General features: G+C 42.2%; 1 protein-coding gene across 4 annotated transcripts in view; it reads right to left on the bottom strand.

The window, feature by feature from the left end:
- MICAL2 (microtubule associated monooxygenase, calponin and LIM domain containing 2) overlaps positions 1-22,900 on the bottom strand; it is a 129,768-nt gene extending 106,868 nt beyond the window's left edge. For all 4 annotated transcript variants that reach the window (XM_075094847.1, XM_075094844.1, XM_075094845.1 and 1 more), the window contains exon 1: positions 22,810-22,900. The gene's annotated coding sequence lies outside the window, so the exon portion shown is untranslated. The remainder of the gene's footprint in view (positions 1-22,809) is intronic.
- Positions 22,901-23,693: the final 793 nt, after the last annotated feature.

Genomic DNA, 23,693 nt, shown 5'->3' with positions numbered 1-23,693 from the left:
GATGTTTGGCCCACTAAGCCCCACTGGCTTTTCCCAGTAACATGATCACTGTCAAACTGTGCCTGATATTCCAGATAAATACCCTTCCATTCTGTAAGAGCAATGCTATTCTAAATTAGCTTAAGTTTGCAAGAACTAAAATACTTCCATTGCGGCACTCCCTTATCGTTCTTTAACCTTGCTCTCACTTTCTAATGGGGAGTGTCTTAGAGTCAGCCAAGGTCCACAGAAAATATCCAAGTGGCTTTCATATTTTCCAAGAAAATTGTTACAGGTTATGTATAAACTTGTCCTCAGAAGAGGGCCTACCTACCTGGACCCAAGTCCAGAGATTTAAGTAATGTATTCTTTTTCTCACTATTGAAGAATTATCTACCAGTCCAAGAAATCAAAAACTAAATCAATGCTTGCCTAACCTCCCACATAATTAGTTATTTTGCTTGGAACATCATCTGTTAGCTGATAGTTTTAGAATAAATTGTTAGAAAGGCCTTTGAAGTTATGCTTTTTAATTTAACACTATTCACAAACTATTCATTCTCTGCTTGCATTTCCTTCAAAGAAGGAAAGAGAAAACATAACCAGTGTATTTAAGTAAAGAAGAGACCTACCATCTCTTACAATCCTCTAATACAGAAAAATATTATGCAACTTATTAAAGAGATCCCATGGGGAGATATAAGGAAGCATTTGGAATACTCACATTCCCTGGCTGCACTCAAAATAAATAACCTTTGTGTGCACATCATCAGTCTGTTGTTGGTTTATGGGTAAAATAAATTGGCAATGTTGAGAGTTTGTACATTTTCTTAGACCAAATGTCATGATTAAATATTTGGTGCCAAGAATAAATCAGGAAATTTTTGTTTTCCCCTCTGAATACTTCATTTATAGTGCGCTCTATGCCCTTCTCTGAAGAGCTTTGTGGCTTTGTGAAGTACAAGCACAAACATTTTATATGTCCCAACTTCCAGAGGTCTAATTTTTCAAGAAACTGAGTGCCGTGAACTCCCATTGACTCAAAAGATGTCGAGGACATCCAGCACCTTTCCAGGTTCAAGTCTGCAATGATTAATGAGCAAACCCCTCCAACAATTGCATGCTGGCAGGAGGGAGCCCAGTCGCCTTGGCTGCCCCAGGGCAGGTGCGAGGGAGGCCCACCACGACCCTCACCACCCCCGGCTTTGGGAACGCAGAGCTATAGAGCAGTTTTTGGGTCAGTCTAAAACCAGCCAATAGATCCAGAAGTTCCTAGGGGAAGGGGAAAGACAGAGGACTGCCATGCAGAGAGGCTGATGTATGCATGGGCTTAACCTTTACACACGAGCGCTGTTACAAGGGGAAGGCAACACAGGGCAACTAAAGATAACAGCACAAATTAAGATGCTGCCATACAGCTTAAACAGCTTGATATATACGCACTCCAGGATTCAAGACCCATTGAAAAAAGGAATTAAAATCAAAGATAAACACTTATTTTACCCGACTTCCATACTTGCCTGAGATATTTTTTATGACAGAAAAGACCGTGGTTTTTTTTCTCTTGAAATAATTATGAATAGCTTCTTGGTGAATGGGGAAGTGTCAGTGAAACATTCCATTTTGGACATTTCAGCTAAGGGAGTGGCAGCCAGATTAGGTTTCCTTCATCACTGTAAACTCACATCGCTATGCCTCAGTGCTATCAAAGACTTTGACCGACCTAATAGTGATAAAACAATACTTCCTCTCCAATGTTTTCCTTAGCTCACCACAAGACTGTTATCATGTTCATACAACACAGATATCTTTAAAAGTTAGCTCTGGCATAATTGATAAGTGAGTCTGATCACAAGCTCTTTAATTTAATATCTTTTCTGCTCACACAGAGGAGATTTTTATAGCCTCAGCTGTTTCCATCCGGCAAGGAAGGGAGGAAGATAAAAGCTCAAAGAATAGAACCATATCTTAACCAACCAAGGAAGAAAAGCAGCATGTGCCAGGGCTGATAACAGTGAGAAGACAGAAGGGGTGGTCGGCAGGAGCTACTGCAGGCAAAGGGAAGGGGAGGAAAACGTTTTTAGTGCAATGGAAATGAGCGGAAGTAGGGGTTGCACATGCATGCGCACCCACAAACACACACAGAGCGGGCCCCACTTCCTCTACCTTTCCACTGGGGAAGAGAGCAGCTGGGAAGGACAGCCAGGACACCTTCCCCACCCTTAACACTTCCCTCCTCCAACACCACAAAGTCAGGACTGAGACCATTCTTTCTGGGCACAAATTTTCTACTCACAAACTTCCAAAACACCCCCATCTTGTCCACACTGAAAAACTGTGGAGTGGTATCTCAGCAGAGACATTTTCTCACCAGCAAAGCATTTCTCCTTGCTGTGTCAGAGGTCATGTTCTCCAAAAAAGCCACATTTTGTGGTCAGAAAGGCAGGATGAGACAGGAGACTCTGGTTACTGGGGTTTCTGGCTTGCTGGAAACACCACATTTTTGTCTTTTTTTTTTTTTTTTTTTTTGGCATGAACAGTGTTGACAGATGACAGAGAACAAGATGGTGCTCTAAGTATATGCAGCTCATGGAAAAGTATGCGTTTTTCTCTGGGGAGTTACCAATATTTCACAGCAGTATTGCACATAACTCACTAGAAACAATGCAATAAGGACAAGAAGTTCAACAGAGTAATTCTTAGCTATAATTAAAGTTTCCTATTCTAGAACTGTCTCAAAGACTTCAGAAGAAATGCATAAACTGATTATCTGTAGCGGAAGAAAACCCAGTGTTTAGGGAAATACTTGAGTTCTTAGAGTATTATAATTTACTGTTTTTCTTCCTTCATCATATAGATCACTCTAGGGATGAAATACAGATCTGAAAGTCTCATCAAGGTGAGCATTGACACTGAAACTGCAAACCACACTTTTCAAAGTAACCATTGAACTTCCTCTGAAAACACAAACAAATTAAGTTCATTTGAAACTTTACTTCAGTGCTACAAATCCCAATAAAAATTTGCGTGACAGAAAGAAAGAGAGCAGGGAACAGCTTGGACAAATGGTTCTTTTAAGTCAGAACTGAAGCATCCCTGGGTTAGATTCACAGCTAACAAGAATTGTCATTTTAGGTCCCACACATGATGTATCAAGCACATACAAGTATTTGGCCTTCCACGCAGCTTACTGTGGTATTACAGAAGTCTCTGGAGGGCTCCCAGACACAAAGTGCAGACACTGGGAAGAAGTAGTGTTGCATTTTGATGATCCCTTCTACTGTACTAAGTCAGCCCAACCTCCTTTCTGCCTCCAGTTGGGGGCAAACAGGAATGTCAGATCAGAAAATCTGAGAAGTACCATTTGTGCCTGGTGGCTACCCAAGGAAAAAGATCTTATTACAACTTAAAGGAAAGCAATGGAAAAGGGACAGAGAGAAAGTAAAAATTAAAGCAACAGTGCATGTACAGATGCATACATATGAAAGCAAATGCCTGTAGTCTTGGCTGATATTTCCTGTCAGTGAAACAAGCTCTGTTACCGCAGATGATTTTGAGAATACTGAAAAAAATGCCTCCACTGTCAGGGTAATTCCATTAATTATCACTAGTTAAATGGATGTATGGAGCTGGTTCATGTCTGCACATGAAGCCTTTCAGCATAATACAGCAAGCAATAAAGTTGACATATAGGAGTCATTAAATGAAAATAACTTAATTTTTTGACAGGAGTACCTTGCGAACTGCTTGTCAGCAGTGTTTTGAGGTAGTATACTCAAAAAGCTTTTTTGGCTTAGTTGTCCCACTAGAGAGAGAACAACCCTAATTTTAATTCAAACTTACAGCAATGAAGTATTTCCTTAGTCCCCTAATGCTCTGTTTCTAATATTTGAGAGCACGTTCCTTGGGGAGATTGGAAAAGAATTAAATTCCTCACATTTCAATACCACTAATCCCGATTCCATTTTCACTACAGCCCGAATTCTGCCATGTTTACCAAGAATAAATTATTAAAATAAGACTTTAGTTTGGCATGCAGGATACAATACTTTTATTGTTTGCTTAAGGTTGGAAACAACAGAAATGAAAGGCTGGATTCTGCAGCATCTGTAGTAACCATTTATTGTGACCCTTCCTCATCATCAGTAAAAACTACAGTATCTCTGCTGTCTCTTCCCTGACATAACTGTCTAAAATCTCAATACCATTACAATAAGTGAAACTTGCAAGTGAGACTGTGTCACAGGACCTTCTAGGTTTTTCAGCTTAGTTTCTACTCACATTAGGCACTTTGTTTTCATGGTGACCATTTTAAATATAGAAATATTTCTATCTGGAGGAAACAGTTTTTTGGTGGTTTGGTTTCTTTGCATGTTTTCCTAGAGCTGACATAAAAGGAAGAAAATTTTATAAATGTGATTCTGGTAACAACTGAAGTTTTCCCTTGCTTTGCTTATAAAACTGTTTAAAAAACACAGAAGTACGTTTGCCTAAAATACTTTTTTTCTATTGGTGACAAATAGAAAACACATTTCTTAAGGTGCACAATCCTAACAGAAACATCAATGAAGAGAAATTGCTTCTGAACAAAGCCTCGCAAACAGTCTCTTTATAAAACAGCCAGATTACTTTTCTGTATTTTTATAAAAAGCTGACTTCCACAGAACTCCTGCAAAATAACTTTTCAGGCCAAGTATGGAATTCAAAACAGTTCCTACTGAGAGACTCTGTGCCTATGAACTTACAAGGTTACCATACACGCTATCGGCTTGTTTTGCTGAAGTTATACGAGACATTTCAAACATAAGCCTTCCAACAAGTGCTGCTGTGCCGATTTAACCTGCTACATCTGGAATCATCCCACAATAAAATATAGCTGGAAGCATGTGCACAAGTACACTAATACTTTGCAGCCAATATTTTATATATGTTTACAGGAAGCATAAAATAAAATGACCTGTCTGTAGGATTTTATCTGCCACACAAAGTCACATTCCACGCATTTTAAAAGCGGAAGGCTTTAAAAATAGTCCAGTTTGTTTCTTGGCATTACTGGTCTGAGCTTTCCAGTTTTACTGTGGGAATATACTAAGACACTGACAGTAAAATGAGATCAACCACATCAGCCAGCAGCTTGCATGTGTCTCCATTCATGCAGATGTACAGTGTTGGCATGAGCAAAGCATGGGATGCCGCCCAGGGGTCCACACCCATCATCGCAGAGATGGGGGCTCAGACGTCTGCCCCTGCCGCAGCCACTGGTGGGCCCAAGCCACGCTGCACTAGCTTTGCCATACGGCCACTCTTGAAATCCAGATTTCAGGTAACACAGAACAGAAAACTGGCAATCACAGGGTTCACACCATTCTGCCGCCTGCACAGGAAGTCCTGTCCTGTGAGCATCGCTAAAACCCCCAGATACTCATTTTGCGAAGCACAAGCACAAGTATATCAAATTAATGATAATGCAGAGTTCTCCAGGCATCTGTATGCAGCATATACTTAAACTACTCATGAAAAATACTGAACGAGAATATCAATGCGTTTCTGAAGCGTTCTAAAACAGAAATTTTCTTTAAAGCAATAGTGTTTTATCCATACTGCTGAAAATTGTAACTCTAAACCTCTGAGTCCGATGGTTTTGAGGAAAAACGTCTCTAGCCCAATTATTATTCTGTGCTGGTCACAGCGAGCATTTAAAAATTCTTTCTAACAAGGGCTCTAAAAGCTCTATTACAAGGTCACAAGATTCCCTATAGTCTACATCTTCAAAGCTAACTGTAGATGATTAAGCCACAGTCATTACGGGTTAATGTTATATATAAACAAGGTATTAAAACCTGACTCTTATTTAGACTGGTTACAAGAAAGAACATTTTCCAGCTTTGTTGTAGTAGATTAGAAGCACAATATAAACAACAGTAGAAAGTTTATGCTGATGTTTTTCCTAGGTTGGGATCACAAGAGCAAAGGAAAAAAGTATACCATAATGATAACATCAGAAAAGGTACCTGTTATTTAAGTTAGAAAGATGGTATGAAAATACTGTCAGTGAAAACAATTAAAAAGACAAACTTTAAGCTCTTTCTTTTCCTAAAGTGACACTTAATTTCAAGCTCACACCAGTGAAACAGCTGAGATATAAATGTTGATCACAGAACAGGCAGTAGGTTGGTTGTTTTTTGATCAGCACAATATTATCTATTTTTAATATGATGTTAGGACATTGGGCCAGAAAAATTCAGAGAGCAAGTAATATCCTCTTTACCGTTACCAAAATCACAACCAGCAGGGAGGCAGCAGGGCCAGGCACATCGAGCGGGGTGGATGACATGAGATGAGGATGCAGAGCGAGCTCCGGCACCACTCCTGCCTGGCTGCCAGTGGGAGTTTTGACATCCCACTCCCTCTCACAGCCCTGTGTCCTCCTCTCTGCTCCTCACCGCCAGGTCACAGGGAAAACTTAGATGGCACAACTGTGTCTGAGGAACATGAGAAAATGCATACCCGATAGCTGACAGAGCTATGTCAGCAAAACCCCTGGTACAGATGCAGGAATACCAACAAAAGTGAGCCACATTTGGCAGCAGCAGTTACTCTAGTACAGCTTTCCCTTTGTATGCATGGGGACATAATTATGAAGGTAAATACATGATGAAAAAAGAACAAATGCATGAACCAGGAAAAAAAGCAGACTCTCTTAGTCAGCAATCTTGGAAAAAATGTTGGTTTGTGCACTGAGAAGAGGGATAATCCAGAAGGATGGGGCAGCGAGACAGGCTATGAACTGATAGAGCAACACAAGACTGCCAAGGCCTCTGGCAGTCCCCGAGGAGGTGCCACCACATGTCTAGGAAGCTGGTGGCCCCCAGCGGGGAGCATGGGCAAAGGGGACCACCAGTCTTGGTGCCTTCCCACTCTCTCCAGCTGGGAGTCACCCCATGCCCAGACAAAGCCTGTCCCCTTACTGTGGCCAGTCTTGACCCAGAGAGGCTACAGAGCAGAGAAAGGTGACCAGCACTGCTGCTACTCAAACTGAGAACCAACCAAAGACATCAGCTGGAGGCGCCAGAAAAAATGCCTTGCAGTGAGGGACCAGAGAACAGTGGATACCAAAATAAGACTGTCTTTTGTTTGCCCTCAGGATTTATGTGAGAAAGCAAATCAATGTTTGTTTGGGTTGTTTTAAGCAAAAATATGAAATTATGGCTGGGCTGAAGCAAGTTGCCCAGGATATGTCTTGGGGGAAGAAAAGGAACAGCACCAATGTCAGCTTTCACAGAATACATGCCAAAAGCTCTCCAGAGTATGTTTCAGAGAGTCTTTCCAAGTGTGGGTCTCTGGTTATGTGTCTTCTCTCGAGTATGTTTCCCTCTCATTATAGGGGCTGCACCAATTACCCAAGAGCTGAACAGGAGGAAGAAACAGTCAGCATGACGGCTGCAAGACCCTGAGGGCTCCAGGACACGATAATTCATTTGGCAGAGCTGCCCTCCTCTGTAGACATCAGACTTCCAGATCAGTAACCAGGATTAATCCACTGAAAACACAGATAGTATTGCACTGCCAATCACCAAAGAAATAAAACATTCTGGGCAATATTTTCATATGTATATACTCATGCTTTTAGGAATCAACACATTCCATTGTTATAATTTTTTTTTAATGCAAGCTAGCACACAATACTTCCTGCAGCTTATTGGGATATTAATGTTATCAGTCACACTGAAATACACAGCAACCACAAATAAGTTAGAGAGAAAAATAATAAAAAAAACAAAAAACAGTTTTGAGTTGTGAATGATAGGTTCCTTGGTTAATACCAATTCACTACTGAATACCAGCCACTGAACAACAGTAGGGAACTGGGAAGCCTCACCCAGACAAGTCAGCCAGAGGGTGGTGGAAAACCAAACTCTGCTCCAGGGAACGTTCACATGAGAAGACAAAAAAAAAAAAAGTTACTGGGATTGCTTCATATCTGTTTTCTTTTTTTGTCACTGTACACTGGACCCATAGTTACCAGAAGAGACTAGAAAAGACATTGCTTCTGAAAGTAGAAACAGTATTTTTGGATGAAAATGCACAGGACAATTTCTACCCTCTCTCAGCCTTTGACTTCCCAAAAAAATGAAGAAAAACACAGTACAAAAACCCCAAACAAAGATTCCAAGAAAGTTAGAAAAACATCATCCACTTCTGCTGCAGAAAAATCCTCTTAAACAACAAAATACATCTTCAAACATTAGTTTTGGGAAATCCACTAGGAAAAAAAAGTAACAGTGGGAATAAAATGTTCAGAAGCAGCCCCTTAAAAAAAAAAACCTCTGAGGGCAGAACATCATTAACCAATATAGGAGAGATGACAAATGCATCACTTTTCACAAGGCAAGCTGAGATACAGTCAGAATTAAATTATGATTCATCTTCCTCAGCACAGAAAAGTTTACTAGAAAATGTGAAACACCAAAAAAAGCAATTCTAAATAGTAATTGTTCCTCACATAGCCTGGTTCCAAAAGCCTGAGGTTAAAATCCTCTATGTTAGTCCTGTCAACAATATTGACAGTCAGAGGTAGATGCACCTTCACATACTAAAGTCTTTATGCAACACTGGCCATTTGCTTCCAGTCACCTACCAAGCAGAATGACCTACACTTAAATACACAGAAGATGTTATCATCTGGCTCTCCATTCATCATTTTTTCATTTGGATAATTTATTTTTCCATGTACCTGTACTTCACTGCATGTAACTGGGCAGACATTGTAGGAACACAGGCACTTCTGAAGTGCCAAAGCAAAGAACAATGTCATCTCTTTCTAAAAAGTTACCCTCTCACTGTCATCCAGTCCTAATGCTTTACTGTATAGAAGATAAGAATGCCTCTGTAGGAGACTATGGTCAACCTTAACACATACCTATCTGAAAGCCAACATTAACGGTGCTTCTAAAGAGCTGAGCATGTGCAAGTACAAAAACATTGCAGGCGTTTTAGACATACCCAGAAAGTTTTAAGGCAGCGTTACTATTTCATTCCCATATATTACCACGAGGTTACATGTAACAGCTACAGCTGTTTGAGGATCCTGAAATGATGCCATGTGGTGATTACATGTTGCTTATTTGAGAATAATGTCTGCAGTACCAGAGTAGATTGAAGGCATCATATTTCTTCCCCTTCCTACAGCTACAGGAAGAAAGAGTTAAAGCTGCTTTGGTACCCCAACTCTCAGTTTGTAATTTTCAAAGAAAGAAAGGATTAACTGGTTCTGGGTTTGCAGAGTGCCTGGTACGCAAGGTCCTGATTAGAGCTAGCTTTGTTAGAGAAAACAACAATTTAGGAAGGAAAGTGGTTTACAGAAACATCTTGGGTCAAATCAATTCTGCTTTAACACAGCCCAGCCGCACCAGGCGCTTGGATGCCCACTGGCCCATGCCTCAGCGCTGCCAGCCCCCCAGGGCTCGCCCCAGCTGCTCTGGGCTGCCCGCAGGCCCTGCGTGGTCCCCGAGGGGCACAGCCAGACCCTGCAAGTGCCGTGCTTAACCCTTGCTGTTCCTGCTCTGAAGAGCAGGAACTGGGGAACGGGAACTGTATACTGAAAGTTTTTTACTCAACTTCTGATCAGAAGAAAACCCAAATTCCGTTCATCAAATGTGCTTACCTAAAGCAAACCAACTGAAGTCATGCAGATGTATTTCATTATTACAATTCCTTCATATACAGTTCAAACAATTCTAATATCCCCCAGCTTATAGAGACCAAGGAGGAGAACAGAGAATTGACCATCAGAAAAAGGATGGAGAGAAAAAATCCTGGATGTAAGCTATTCACAAAAGAAACATTGTTAAGTTCTCCACTTTACAAATATGGTTTAAAAAAAAAAGTTTCATTACTGAGCCCGGGACCTTATGTTGGCTTGGTCTTCTCTCCAGTTTTACGTTAGCACAGATTTCTCCCCCTTTTCTGCATACAGGTAAAAAGTATTGTTTTTATTTCTTTGAAATGTGCAACCAGATCTTTATCTACACCCCAGTTACCAAGCTTTAGTTTACTAGGAATAAAGAATTAACTAATGATGAGTACAGTGGATGCATTACTATTGTGATTAAGTACTAACGCAACCAGTGCCCCAAGAGCTGTACACACAAAACAGCATACGCTTTGTTGTGGCATCTTTCAAAAGTAAGACATCCTTGGAACTCACGCCATGGGGCTCCAAGTGTTCATAAACCCACGAAAACAGCACAGAGCCAGCCTCTACTTCCATTGCACTGTCCTAGCCATTTGATTGCAGACTGTGGTGATCTGCATTTGGCATCTCGGTCTGCCATTGCCATACTGAGCCTGACTTTTGGCCTAGTCATCAGCACGGAGGTGGCTGGTGACAGACAGGCACAAGCAGAGGAGGGCAGATATGTGTTTGGACCAGACCAAATTCTGCCATTGCCTCCATCACAGCACAATGCTGGATGCTGGTTGGGGTGAGCAGCTGAAGGACCTATACATAACACCACTCACTACTCTGCTGTAAAGGAAACAAAAATTGGCAGAAACACCCCTCAATATCACGTAGTACATTTCAGCTTTGCAAAGCACTGGGGTGGGGAGAGAGAAAAGAAAAAAAAACAACTTTAGAGGTACTATTGGAAGCTTTTTGCTTCTCAGCTTTTCCTTCCAGCTGGGACTTGCCCTTTTTTTTTTTGTCCAAGGTATATGAATTTTTTTTTTCTTCCCCCCAGTTGCTTGGAACTGCTACTTGGATTACCAGAGAGAACAAGCAAGCAATAAACTGCATAAAGCAAAGAAAAGCATTGATATTTTCTGAAGTAAAAGTTGACTTATGATGCATCATTTCCCATTTCAATTTTGAACTGAAGTTAAAAACAGGTTATTCAGTACATGCTGCACCCACAGGCATGTGACCACAATTGAGTTTCAGGTATTGTTCAGTTATTGCACGGAGAGATGAAAAAAAAAGAAAAAAGGCATACACCAGTTATGGACAGTTGGCACACCAGGTCCAAATGGATACAGTTTGCATAGTATGAACTCACCCCCCCTCAAAAAAAAAAAAAAAAAAAAAGAGAGTCAACATACAAACAAAACCTCAATGAAATAACCTGGAGAGGAAGAAGTAAGGAACAAGTTTAAAGGGAATTATCAGCTCTGGAAGCAATATTTTCAAGGATGCATGCAAGTCACTACAGCCAGATGCTACTTAAAAGAAAACCCTCAACCCAGTAGCCAAAGGAAAAAAAATAAAGAAAAAACCTAAAAAGCACAGCAGCATGAAAAAAGCTTGTATGCCTATCAAAAGATTTCCATAATGCATTTCTAGATCAGAAATCCTTATGAAAGGGAGCCAGGAAGTGACTGCAACAGTCACAGAATCAGTCCATTTCATTACAGTACAACGTGGGAGTTTTTACCACGCCATCATTCCTGCCAAGTGAAGATCACTCTGAAATACATTAAGATCAAATACTCCAGAACCTCCCCTCTGTGTAGCACAGATTATCATAGCGAAGGCTTTGAACATCAGTGTCTCTTTGGTGGTGTTTCTGGTGCCTGGTGCAGCTAGGTAGGATAAGAGACTATCAGACCTCATGTTTCTATCAAAGCTACACTGAGCTTGACTTCTTCACTGATGCTATCAGCTTCAGGGAATTCCTTTCAAATGAGGTCCATCAGACATACTGCTGCCTGCATCCAGCAAAAACAGGCTCCTTTTTAGCCAGGTTAACCTGCTATCTTAAACCATCGCATTTAAAACCACAAACACACACATCCAAGAATATATTACAGTGATTTGGCTTTTGAGTGCATATCCCAGGGCTCCTGCTGCCACTAACAATGTGGAGCCTTTCATGAAAAGTTCATTTGTTGTATTTCATACGATGGTTTATCTGTGCTCCATGATCCAAAGTCCTCCTCACCCCACCACACACAGCTGGGCCTCTTGCTGACCACTGCTAGTGGACTTGACCAGCGAGGTGCCTCTGGGGGAGCAACACAAGCACACTGAGAAAAATTCAGAAGCCTTAGCAATGATGAGTTTGCTTACCAGATGCCCTAACGCAGCAATACAATGACACCCAGAAGAATTTATTCCTAGGATCCTGTCATGTCAATCACAGAAAGCTTCAATTATTAGCTTTTTTTTTTCATTGCAATAAAAGATGCCAATGGTTTGCATAAAAGAAGGAGGAGACTAAGAAAATTTTAGAGCTGTGAATTGCAAATGTTGAGTTACATAAGTGGCCACTACAGTCTCTCCTGTTGTTGCCCATAGGATGTGCACTCAAAACCCTGCTTTGACTATATAAATTGGGTCCAAGAGAGATTACTAGAAAAAGGTGCAGAAGACAGGACTTCATTGGATTCCTAATATCCAGTGTATCAACTAATTATGAATCAACTTTTACTGAGTGTATTTCTCCAAGGCATCTCAGCAGGCAGCATACAGCAGCACGTGAACAGTTCACCTCAGTATTTTCAGTTCGGACCATATCCTAAATGGGTCAGCGCAACATCAGGCAGAAAACACCTTTCCTTTCTAAAAACAGAAGCTGACAGCTTTGCACAGGCCCCTCACAGCCCATCTTCTTGCAGTTGGGGCAGCTGCACTTACTTGGTTCTTCCTTTTAACTCATGGCAGGCTCTTACGGGCAGGGCTGCTCCAGAGCAGCCACATCTCAGCGTTCTGACAGAGGTCTATTAATCCTCAGCGGGTTAAAAGGTCAGATTAGCAAATCTGCTTAAGGCATACACCCGACAGGCAAGGGCACAGATCTCAACCAAGGACGTTCAGCACAGCCACTGCTAACGTGACTCCACTTCTACCAAACGCCCGGGCAGGCAGAGGAAGCGCACTGCGCTCGCTGGCGCTACCCGCACCGAGTCCGTCCAGGCTCTGACGGACTGCTGTAACCTTATAGGCACAGATCCTTCATGTGTTAAGAAGTACAATAAGTCAAATGTGTTTATATTTCCCAGACAGAAAATCCAGATTATTAGCAACACTTACCAACACAATTACCACAGGACTTCCCAAATGGATTTCTCTAGGTTCTTGCCTACATCCTATTTTTCTGATCCCTATGAGATTCCCCACCAGCACATCTCAGAGCTTAAAGCTGAAAATTTTACTGCTGGAATTTTAATCAAAAGTGATAGGAACATAATCTAGAATACAGGCTTAGAGGAGAGAAAAAACAGGTAAAGGCAAAAAACTGAATGAGCAACTAAAGTACAGTTTTGGTGGAAGAAAAAAGAACCTTTGGCCAGAGTCTCACTGCCACTGTCTTACAGAAGTTCACTGGCTTTGTAAGTGACACTGACCTTCAAGTCACAATATCTTGAGTGAAATTTTTAAACATGCTATACAAGCAAAAAGTTCAGCTGTTTCCACCTCCCCTCAGCAATGGTAAGATTATCATTACACTGTCACTGCTGTAAAACAAATCCAGTCATCTACTGTTGCACCACAGAGAAGATGGCTCTGCTGAAAACAGGGGAGGGACTGCATCTGCTGGGGTGTGCCAAGCGAAACTCATCAGCATCAGCGCACATGACTAAGCAAGTATTTGGGTACGTCAATACTCAACCACCAATTTGAAAATAAAGGTAATTTCTTCTTATTTCCCCCATCCTGCCAATCCGTAACTATGGAAAAGACAGAACGTTGCAAATGAAGTTTAAGAAGTCTTAACAAGTAAAAAACAACACATCACAAGATATGAAACTATTCACACAGGATAATGACTGTTAATATTCTATTTAAGATTAACATGTATCAGGTAAGAAATGTTAGAAATTAGGATCCTATTTCTAATAGAAAGGTGACTGGAGATACACTTGACAGAGACTAGTTGTGTGAATACAGGCCTGTAAGGTAAACAAATAATTAATGTAAATTTTGCCTTTTTTGCTTCATTCTAGTTGTGAGAAGTAATGCTTATGTTGTCAATACTAGTTTCTAATGACTGAGTCCAGAACAACCACATAGTTTTCATTTTTAATTCCCCAGAACTGGTAGAAAAGAGAAAAGCTCTCTCTCTTCTGGATATCACCACCCAAGAAAGCAGAATAATCATTAAAATCATAATGGAATCATCAGCCAAAGCAAGAAAACACTGTTTGGCTTCACTTTCTCCTCCAAAATTAAAACACACATTAATTTCAGCCCTGCGTCTGGCATGTCATCCCAGCAAAATATTAGACAACAGACATAAGCCATACCGAAAGTAGAAAATTTGGATGCAAAACGTGAATTGCTTCTTAGTATGACAAGGGTGTATTTTTCTCATTAGAGAAAGTCATTAAAAATAAATGTCACAAAGACTTCCACGAACTCATCAGAAGCACTGATCACAGCCTGACAGAGTCCGTTAATACCTAGTAGGAAAGTCAGACAAAAGCAATGAAGTTTGCTTTCTACTTTGTGGAGGTACCAATAATTCTCTCTCACACGTACATTTTCAATAAACTTTGCACACAGGTTAGCATATCGGCTACATGACACCCAATTTGGCAGATAGACAAGGAAAGCCTTGCCATTCTTTGCTTGTCTGTATGTTACTTCAGTAGAGCAAGTAACACTGAAAAGTGGCGGTTCACAACCTCTTTGTGCACTAGAACTATTAGAGTGAAAAACCTGTGATATATCAATCCACATTGGTATTTACTTCTAAATTAAAACTTCTGTGCAAATGCAGACCTACTACACTATATATGCCATTCCTTTGTTTATCTTAGAAATCAGTGAACTAGAAGTGACACTTAAATAATGATACAGCTATTTTCCAGCAGCCAGTGTTTGTAGTTATATTAGCTTGAGATTTCAAACAAGCCAGATCACCTTAGGTGCATGTATCCTATTAAGTTCTGGGTCAACTATGTCCTGTTGAACATTTTACTTGTCAAAGAACCCACAAAGCTTTATGTCAAAGGGCAAAAGAGTTTTATATTGACATTGCTTTGTAGAACTACCTGCTTTACCTGACCATATGAAGGATGCGTACAAATGCTCTGTTAGAAAAACCTAAGGCAAGAAACGCTGCCAAATACAGTGTTAAGTCACTTCTGTATTTTATGGAATGTCAGGTTGAATGCTGGACTTCATTTTATAAGAAGAAAGTGTTTTGAACAACACACAAAAATGTCTCACCTTGCTCCGAAATAGCTGTGTAATTTTTTTTTTTTTTGTTCTGTATTAATGCATGATAAGCATTAAGTAAATGGAAGACAAGCATTTTGACGCCATAACTGAGCTTGAAGGTGCTTCTACATACAAGTTACTAATAACATCAATCCGTTCATTAATTCAGGCAGTAGCTATATACAGGTTTGGCAGTATGTATTTAAATGCATGCATAAAGGCCTTAAGATATTACCAAGCTTCTGCATTTGCCATGAAAAAGCATTAGAAATATTGCTGGAGCCCTCTACATGCTTGCATTTGGGAAACAATCACAACTCCTTTCTTAGTAAAATAGAAAACTGATAGAACGAAAATCACCCTGCCCTTTGCTTTTTTGCACAGGCAAGTGTAAGATAAAGACCTTGTGGATCTCCTTTCCTACATAAAAACCAAGAGGAAAACTCCCCATTGTGGAGCTTCATTCCTAGATCAGAAGGAAACCCAGACAGAAACCTTCTCCCTGAACAAGGGGCCAGCATCCACCCCTGCCACCCTCACCCAGGCCTCTGCCAAGCTCCCAGTGCACAGCACAGCTCCTCCTTCCCATGCCAGCACCTGCTGCTTTGCATCTCTCAAAGCCATCTCCCTCACAGGACCGCATCAGCCCCAGGATACCTTAACTTTCTGCTGAGGCACAAAGTGTGCTGAACTGCCTGAGGTCAGCATCCTGCTGAGTCCACCTCTGGGGGAGAAGTGGTGCTCCAGAAGGAATAAAGCCATTCCTCTCTGTATGCTATTCTATATTTATCTTGAAAATTGATACGTGAAGTAGTCATTAAAATTACTCCACAGAGGATACTAAAGGCACTTTTTTTCCCCCACAACATGCACGAAGCAGGTTGGCCTAGTGCACATTAACCTGTTTTCCTGACCACTTATTTTAGCATCAAAGTTACAAGCAAGATGAGACCGACCTGTAGTGCTGGTTGTGTCTTACTGTACCATACAGAGTAGCTCTGCAGTATGTGCTGTGGAGTATTACATTACTCATCACCCCTCTGCTGCAATTTCAGCTCAGTTACCTACTCCCAAATATATACCAGGTACCCAGGACAAGACCCATCGCTTCATTAAATATTTGGCATATTGTCTCAGATTACCTTTGACACACAGGGTTATTTATACATCATGGCACATTGCATGTCCCTGCGACAAGATAGCATCACACAATAATGCATGTCAGGAATGCAGGCAACAGATTTAAACCAATCCCCGCTTCAAGACACTTTTACTAGGAAGCAGGTCACAAACTGAGTAATATCCGTTTTATGCACCGAAAAATGTATGCTATTCATTTCCAGGAAATAAAGTCAACCACCCTAATCCCTCCCACATACACCCCCCCACCAGAACAGCAGAAAGATGGTTTCCTTTGTCTTAACAGGTTCCTTGTTGTTGGGATGTATTTAGTTCTTTAAGCAAGCCTTAGTCTTCCTAATGCATTTGCTAGGACATATAATGTTGACTTGGTGCAAAGGCAGTGTTTCAGAGAGTAATTACAGCAAGAGGTATTTGGTTACATCCATTGAATTCAGTTTTGAATATGCACCAATAGTTCATATTTATGAAGCTTGTTTCCAAGCCTTAAACGTGCACATTTCTGATAGTCATTCAACCACATTAATGTTCTGAACACAATACTGTACAGAGGAGAGTCAGCTGTTACTTCTAAAAATCCATAGACATAAATGGAAGTAACCTACAATCTGGATTCTGAAAAATGGCTCTCAACTTCAGTATTCTTCTGCCCCTATAGATGTACAATTACTTAAACAGTTTTCTGAGCTGGTAGAAACAGTTGGTGGCACAGGTGGCAACCACAGGAATTCTTCGTACTCAGTGAAAGGGGAAAAACCAAACACTGGGCAGAAGGCTAGGAGTTTGGATCTGAAAGAGACCTCATTCACATAAATAATCCAAACCCAAATATCACATTTCATCAGCAGTTTCTTCACTCCAGCTAGGATGGAAATGAGACCTGGAAAAGTAAGTCCTCTCCTCAGGATGATCACTCCTTTACAAACTCTAACAGGAAAAAAAGCAATGGAGATTCAAGTGTACAAGTATATACTGTGCCACATCCACAGCTGGTGTTAAGTGACAATGACAAGAATATTTTAAATAAATAAATAAGTGAAATCAGCACTGACTATACACTTACTACTACAAAGTCAAGCCCAAGTACTTCCTGCAATACAAGCCCAGAATTTTCTCCTAATCATTTCAGATTGCTACTTAAAATTATTCCCCAGATCAGCACAAGATGACACAGTGTAAAGAAAAATCCATAATAAACAACCTGATAACGAGCGTATACAATAGATGATCCTGTACAAAAAGAAGCTGATCTCTAGAGTTCACAGGAACCAAAACCAACCCACTATCTTCTAAAGTTCATTAAGAGTAATGTTTAACCAGTGGGTTTTTGCAGCTGGAAAGGGTGTCAGCAGATAGCGTTGTGTTGCATTATTAATTTCTCCCTTGCTTTTAGCAACTGCCTTCAGAGACTGCACTTGTTTCTCTAAATCCTTCTGTGCTGCTCCCCGTGTGCACACGTTTAGAGGCCAAGCATACTGCACATGCCTAACACCACTAACAGATGGGACTCACCTCAGCCTTTAACACAGATTATAGTTATTGCGATATCCTCTCATCTGATTACATGCAAAAAAGAATTCCACTATCTGCCAAACCCAAGTCTTCTCAAAGAGAGAAGAAAATGCAGCTCCTGCTCCACTTGCTGCCTTGTTGTGTTTGTTTGGGTTTTTTTGTTTTTAAACTGTTAATAATTTTTTGCTGGACTCCATCATATATGATTTGCACATGATAGATGAGGAAAAAACATCTTGGAAAATGTAAAAGCCTTCCAATTGCCTTGTGGAGTTCCTATTCAGGTAAGAAAATGGCAAGACATGTTATCAGAACTAAGTAGTATTTTGATGTTTCAAAAGTAACATTAAAAATAAAATATGCAGAAGAGTTAAAGATAAGCATTGGAATTACCAAAGCCTATTTAAAGTTGATTATAAAACATGCCCACATATTCCCAACAAAAATTTCACGTGGCTTAGGAAATTATTTTGATGCTTGGCTATGGCAGTTACACAGAAGGATAAACTGTAACACCCCCTTGAGCATTACTGCAGTCTGCACAGGCAATAAGCTGCAAGCTTAAAAGGTCTGAGAAGGATTTATTGTGACCTAACGGATCCAAAGAACCTGCTTTTTAAGAAGCCAAAACTCCACAACACACACTTACAATGCCAGGCACAGTCATTTCAAAAACTGCATTAGTAATATCCGCTTGGCTGAATGCAGCAAGCAGAGAAACTGCTGGCATTATTTGTCCAGACCAATGCAGATGAGATGCCAGTGACAAGAACAAAAGTTTAAGTCTAACCCACATATTCCCAGCACACAATTCAATAAACCATCTGACTGAAGGAGTGAGGCCCCAGCTAGGAAGCTCTCAGAGACCGGTTAACAAAGATGTAGCCAAGTGTCCAGAAACAGGCAAATAATCTCTGAACCCATGGACTGTCTTCAGAATTATTTTCTCTTCACCAGGTCTTACCTTAACAGCTCCGGGGGGGGGGGGGGGGGGGGGGAAGAGCAAGAAGAAATGAAACCAAGTTCAGACTTCCCTCCTAGTTAAATCAGTGTTACTGGGACACTGAAATAAAAATTATCAGGACTCAAACTGAATAAGATAGGGCAGTAGTATCTATTATAATTTGTGTTGAGATAGGCTTTACCTTTCCCAACAAGGAATTGGGCTTCTCTTCCCTCCTTCTCTGCACAGTACATTGCCCACAAAAATTTGGAGAGGGTAATGAAACAGAACAAAAACCCACAACCAAAAGCCCTCACTGAACAACAGACCAGAGCAGGAAGAGGGGTTGATAGCACACACAGCTCAGATTTAAGCACTAGTCTGAATTTTTTTCCTTTCATGGAACTAAGAGTCTAAATATGACTAAAGATCATTTTGGGGAAGTTTTTACTTGGTTGTAAATGTTAAGTATGCATAGATGAAAGAGTTATTCTTAGTCATCTTCTCCATGTCAAAAATAAACCCAGCAATTTCCAGAATGTGTCACAATACAATATTAACTATGTATCTGCACGGTCACTGAATCAGTGGACACTTAATAGCCCTAATTTAGAATATCTCTGTTTTCTGGAAACAGTCTAACGTACCATGCTGGAATACCCCGAACTACTAATATCACTTCTGAAGGAGTCAATCTGCAGCATAAACACCTCTAAAACTGGTCCTAGTGGTGAGCAAAGCAAACAGAGTGCCATCCCCTAGCAGTCAGGGTGTCAGACACAGAGCAGAGGCTGCATTTTTCAAATTAATGGACTCCTCACACAGGAAGAGCTTGAAAAGAAGAGGTGCATCAAAGAAACAATTTGCTCACATACAAAAAGCACACACTAAATGTCTATTATACAGGTACACATTTAATATATAGATACATGCATGCCGGGCTGCCTGTACAGGAATACAAAGCAATCCCTCAGTCTTCCTGTAGCTTGTTGGCTCTGAACACAACATGCAAGCAAGCTGAGAAAACAGAAGGACCGTACAGGAAGGCAGACCTCAATTTCTGAAATTGTCTTCATTTTAAGGGAATCAAAACACACTATGCCCCTAAGAAGCAAAGCCTCTTCTGCTAGAAAACAGTTTTTCTGCTGACACCAGGGGAATCAAACTGAGGTAAAGAACTCCTGAGGAACAGATACACGTTACCAGGGACTCACAACAAACGTTACAGCCACGTGGAAGAGTCCCAGTGTGAAATATATAGCATTTGAAAGTTTTCCCTTGAGTTTCAAGATGCTAATTATAAAATACCAAAGGAGTGAGACAGCTGGAGCAGATACAAGGTACATGCTAAAAGAGGTGAAACACTTAAAGCATACTCACGGAGAAACCAGATCGCAATCCCCTCTCTTGATTTACAGCTTCTTACACTTAAAGAACATCTCCAGCCAAAAAACAAGCTCTCTCTTCTCCACAAGGGATGGGACATGGACACCAGACAAGAAAATTCTGCTTCAGTTTATCTTAGAGAAAACAAAATCTTTTGTCTAGAATCTAGAGATAAGTATGATCTGAAAACTGAAGGAAGCCTGAACTCCTGACAAACAGCAGTGCAACCCTGATATCAGGGGTCTTTTACTGCTGTGCATCTTTAGGGCAGCATTAAGGCAACTAAGAACAAACAAAAAAAAGGATTTCAGAGTTTCAGAGATGACTTCTCATTTCTGTATACTTTACCAGTTGCTAAGAATTCATCTAGTTTTACAGAGAGGGCAGGAAAAGTCACACCGCTTGCTGCGGGCCACATGGCAAAAGGAATTTAGACGCAGCATCCTTCAGCTTTCCATTAGAACTTCATTTCTCCACCACACAGTATAAGCTGCATCTCCAATATCTGTTTCTAGTACTATGAACAGCACTCACCAATTTCAGGCAGCATTTTAAAACCTTTGTTTGTCAGGTATCAACTTGACAGGTCTGTTTAATGTGGGGGATAACATAAGTTTTGCAGCAACAATCTTGAAAAGGAGAACTGAGTAAAATGCACGAGTCGCATGCGGTGGTAGATGGCTGGTCAGGAAGCAGCCTCCCAGCACACAGCTCTGCGGTATGGAGAATCCAAGATGTAGGGAAAGGACTGAGAATTTCTCAACCCAAGGCTTTAGCTGAAAAAGACCATTATGCCTGTGCTGTAAGTAGGTGTGTCCATTCATACGAGCTGATTTATGGAATGTTGGTGTCTTCTGGCCTTCACCACCATTGCTGGTGACCCCGTCACCCCAGCCCTGCGCTATCACCACTGGGGGCTCTGCTATCTGCCCGAGGGAGGAGGCAGCAGTGATAAGGGGGAGGTGGGCAAGATTCAAGTCAGGGTAGTAAAGTGGCTAATTACTGCTTTGGCCATCAAGTAAAATGGTTACACAAATAAATACGGCAAAGAATTGTAAAACTGCACTACCTTTTTCGAGTTTCTAAAGAAGTGAAACATGACAAAAACTGAGACTGAACATAAGGTTCAGTCTGAATAAGACTGAATAAGGCCCAAGGAAGTGTTAAGTGAGCCAACGTAATTTTAATTCTTAAAACATTTACTGACCTCATAATACACAGAGAAAAACTGTACAATATCTCTAGAGTTAGGAGCAAAAGTTTGTTGATGCTTCAGTACAGTATTTTAGATTTATTTTTCAGATGCATCCTCCAGAAAGGATAAAGCCCACTATATTTAGATAAATACCCAGATAACTTCAAACTAAGCACACCTTGGCATACACTGATTTAGAGCACATGTGTAAATGATAAGAGGCATGAATTCCAGTTTGGTTGTTGGATAATCTGTTTTCTACCCATGTATATAATTAGCAACCAATATAGAGTGACGAAATGAGGGAAGCAAGATGCCCTCTTTTCTCCCAGATCAAGGCACTTCATGAACATCAATTAGATGTTAATATCCCTAGGAGGCAAGCGTGACAAGTCTTATTAAGCCATTTTAAAGATTAGGACACTGAGTCACAGAGAGATTAAGAACTTCCTCAAAACCAACAGCAGAGTCAGAGAAGGGGCAGCTACGCCCCAGCCGGGCCTGGCAGGGCGAGACTGTCCCAGCACCGACTTACTACAAGATTTAGTAAGATTTTCAGTTTGAAAAAAAAAAAAAAAAAAAAAGAGAAGTCTGCGCTCATCCGAAGTTTCCTGGCCATGGCAACACCCTCAGTTTTGACCTGCAGGGACCATCTTTAGGGACAAGAATGCAGTTTGGTTTCCCCACTCAGATCGCATTTTGGCTGAAAGTACCAGCAAGGTTGCCAATTGTAAACGGCTTTTACAGTCAAGAGAGACCTCCAGATCTTTTCCGATAAGTTTGAGAGAGAACTTAAAACTTTTTCATACTGGTTCAACCCTATAAGCCTACGGGCAAATAAATCTACAATCATCAGTCCTCGAGCCAACCATCACAATTCAAGTCACATGCTGAATTTACACATTAAAAACGCAGCGAACATGACAAGACAATGACTATCGTAGGTTAAGACGTACTTCAAAGCACAAAGAAAAACCCAACTGATGCCATATTCAATTAGCCCAAAAGGCGAGCAGAGAAGGATGTTACGCCGGTTAACGCACTCGTTAAGACGCGTCCAAACTAATAGCCCACTTCAGTGCTGTTAACAGACTTGAAAAATACTGCCGTCTTAATCCCATGGTACTTCCGAAGCTAAAAGATTATTTTTACTTTTCCTGCGTCGCCCTCGGACACACCGCGAGAGCCAGCCCACGGAGCCACCCCGCGCTACCGCAAAGGCGCAGGGGGCCGGTACCGCCCCGCGCCGCGAAAGCACCGCGGCCGGCAGGCACAGAGCCGCAAAGGGAAGCCCAGCCCCGCCGGGCACCAGCCGCGGCGCGCTCCGCGCCGGCTCAGCGCTCCGCGCCCCGCGGACCGGACGGGACGGGACGGCCCCGAGCGCCGCCCCCCGCGGAGGGAGAGACCGGCGCCGGGTGCCTCCACCCGCGGAGGGACCCTCCGGCCACGGCCGCCCCACTCCCACGGCACCTGCTCCGCCCGCGGACCTACCAGTGGCAGCAGCCCCGCTCCGCTGCGCCCCGCATGCTGCCCTCGGCGCGGCGCGGCGCGGCTCGGCTCCGGGCGGCGCGGGGCGGGGCGGGGCCGCCGGGGCGGGGCGGGGCGGGGCGGACCCCCAGCCCCGTGCGAGCCGCCGCCGGGCGCCCTCGTGCTCGGAGCAAGGTGCGTTCCCTTCCCCCGCCCCACGCCCCCTCGTGGCTTCGCGGGAGCGGCCGTGCCCGGTGCCCCGCAGCCCCGGCCGGAGGCAGGGTCTCACCCGCCGGCCCCGGCCCGGCCCGGAGCGGACGCCACCCGTCAGCCGCGAAGCCGGGCGGCGGGGCCGGCGCGTCCGGCAGAGCCTCAGATGGGGAACGGAGAGCTGAGTTCTGCTACCCGCTTAGGCTCTGTATTTGAGGAAGCTTAAAGGTTGTCATACGCTCAGGAGATGCAAGAAGATGTGGGTCCGCAAGCAAATGGGGGACTACTGGAAAGAAGCTTCAGGCTTGACAGCTAGTGTAACTAACGGCACTTATGCTACAACCTCTTGACTTCCATTGATGCCACCCCCACCTTGCTAATGTTAGAACATTTATGAAAAAAGAGCAAAGAAAATCAATTAGGATTCACTTGAACTGCTGCAACAGGCAGGGTAAAATGCTCCACAGCTACAGCTTGTACCTACTGACCTAAAGTTTTGACAAAAACCTCAGCAGGCCTACTTTTAGGTAACTTGAAACATTCATAAATATTTTGATATGTGCCACACAGGCACTGTACCTTAAGCAACCTTGAAGAAGGCCATGGGAGAACAAGGGAGCAGGACCCTAGTCCGCCGCGACATGAGCTACCTGACCTTTTCCACACTTGCCTGCTCTGAGCCAAATGCAATGTTGCTT

Source organism: Phalacrocorax aristotelis, chromosome 5 (genome assembly GCF_949628215.1).
Source record: "Phalacrocorax aristotelis chromosome 5, bGulAri2.1, whole genome shotgun sequence".
In the NCBI taxonomy this organism is placed as follows: Eukaryota; Metazoa; Chordata; class Aves; order Suliformes; family Phalacrocoracidae; genus Phalacrocorax; species Phalacrocorax aristotelis.
This window is presented reverse-complemented; position numbering and strand designations above follow the sequence as displayed.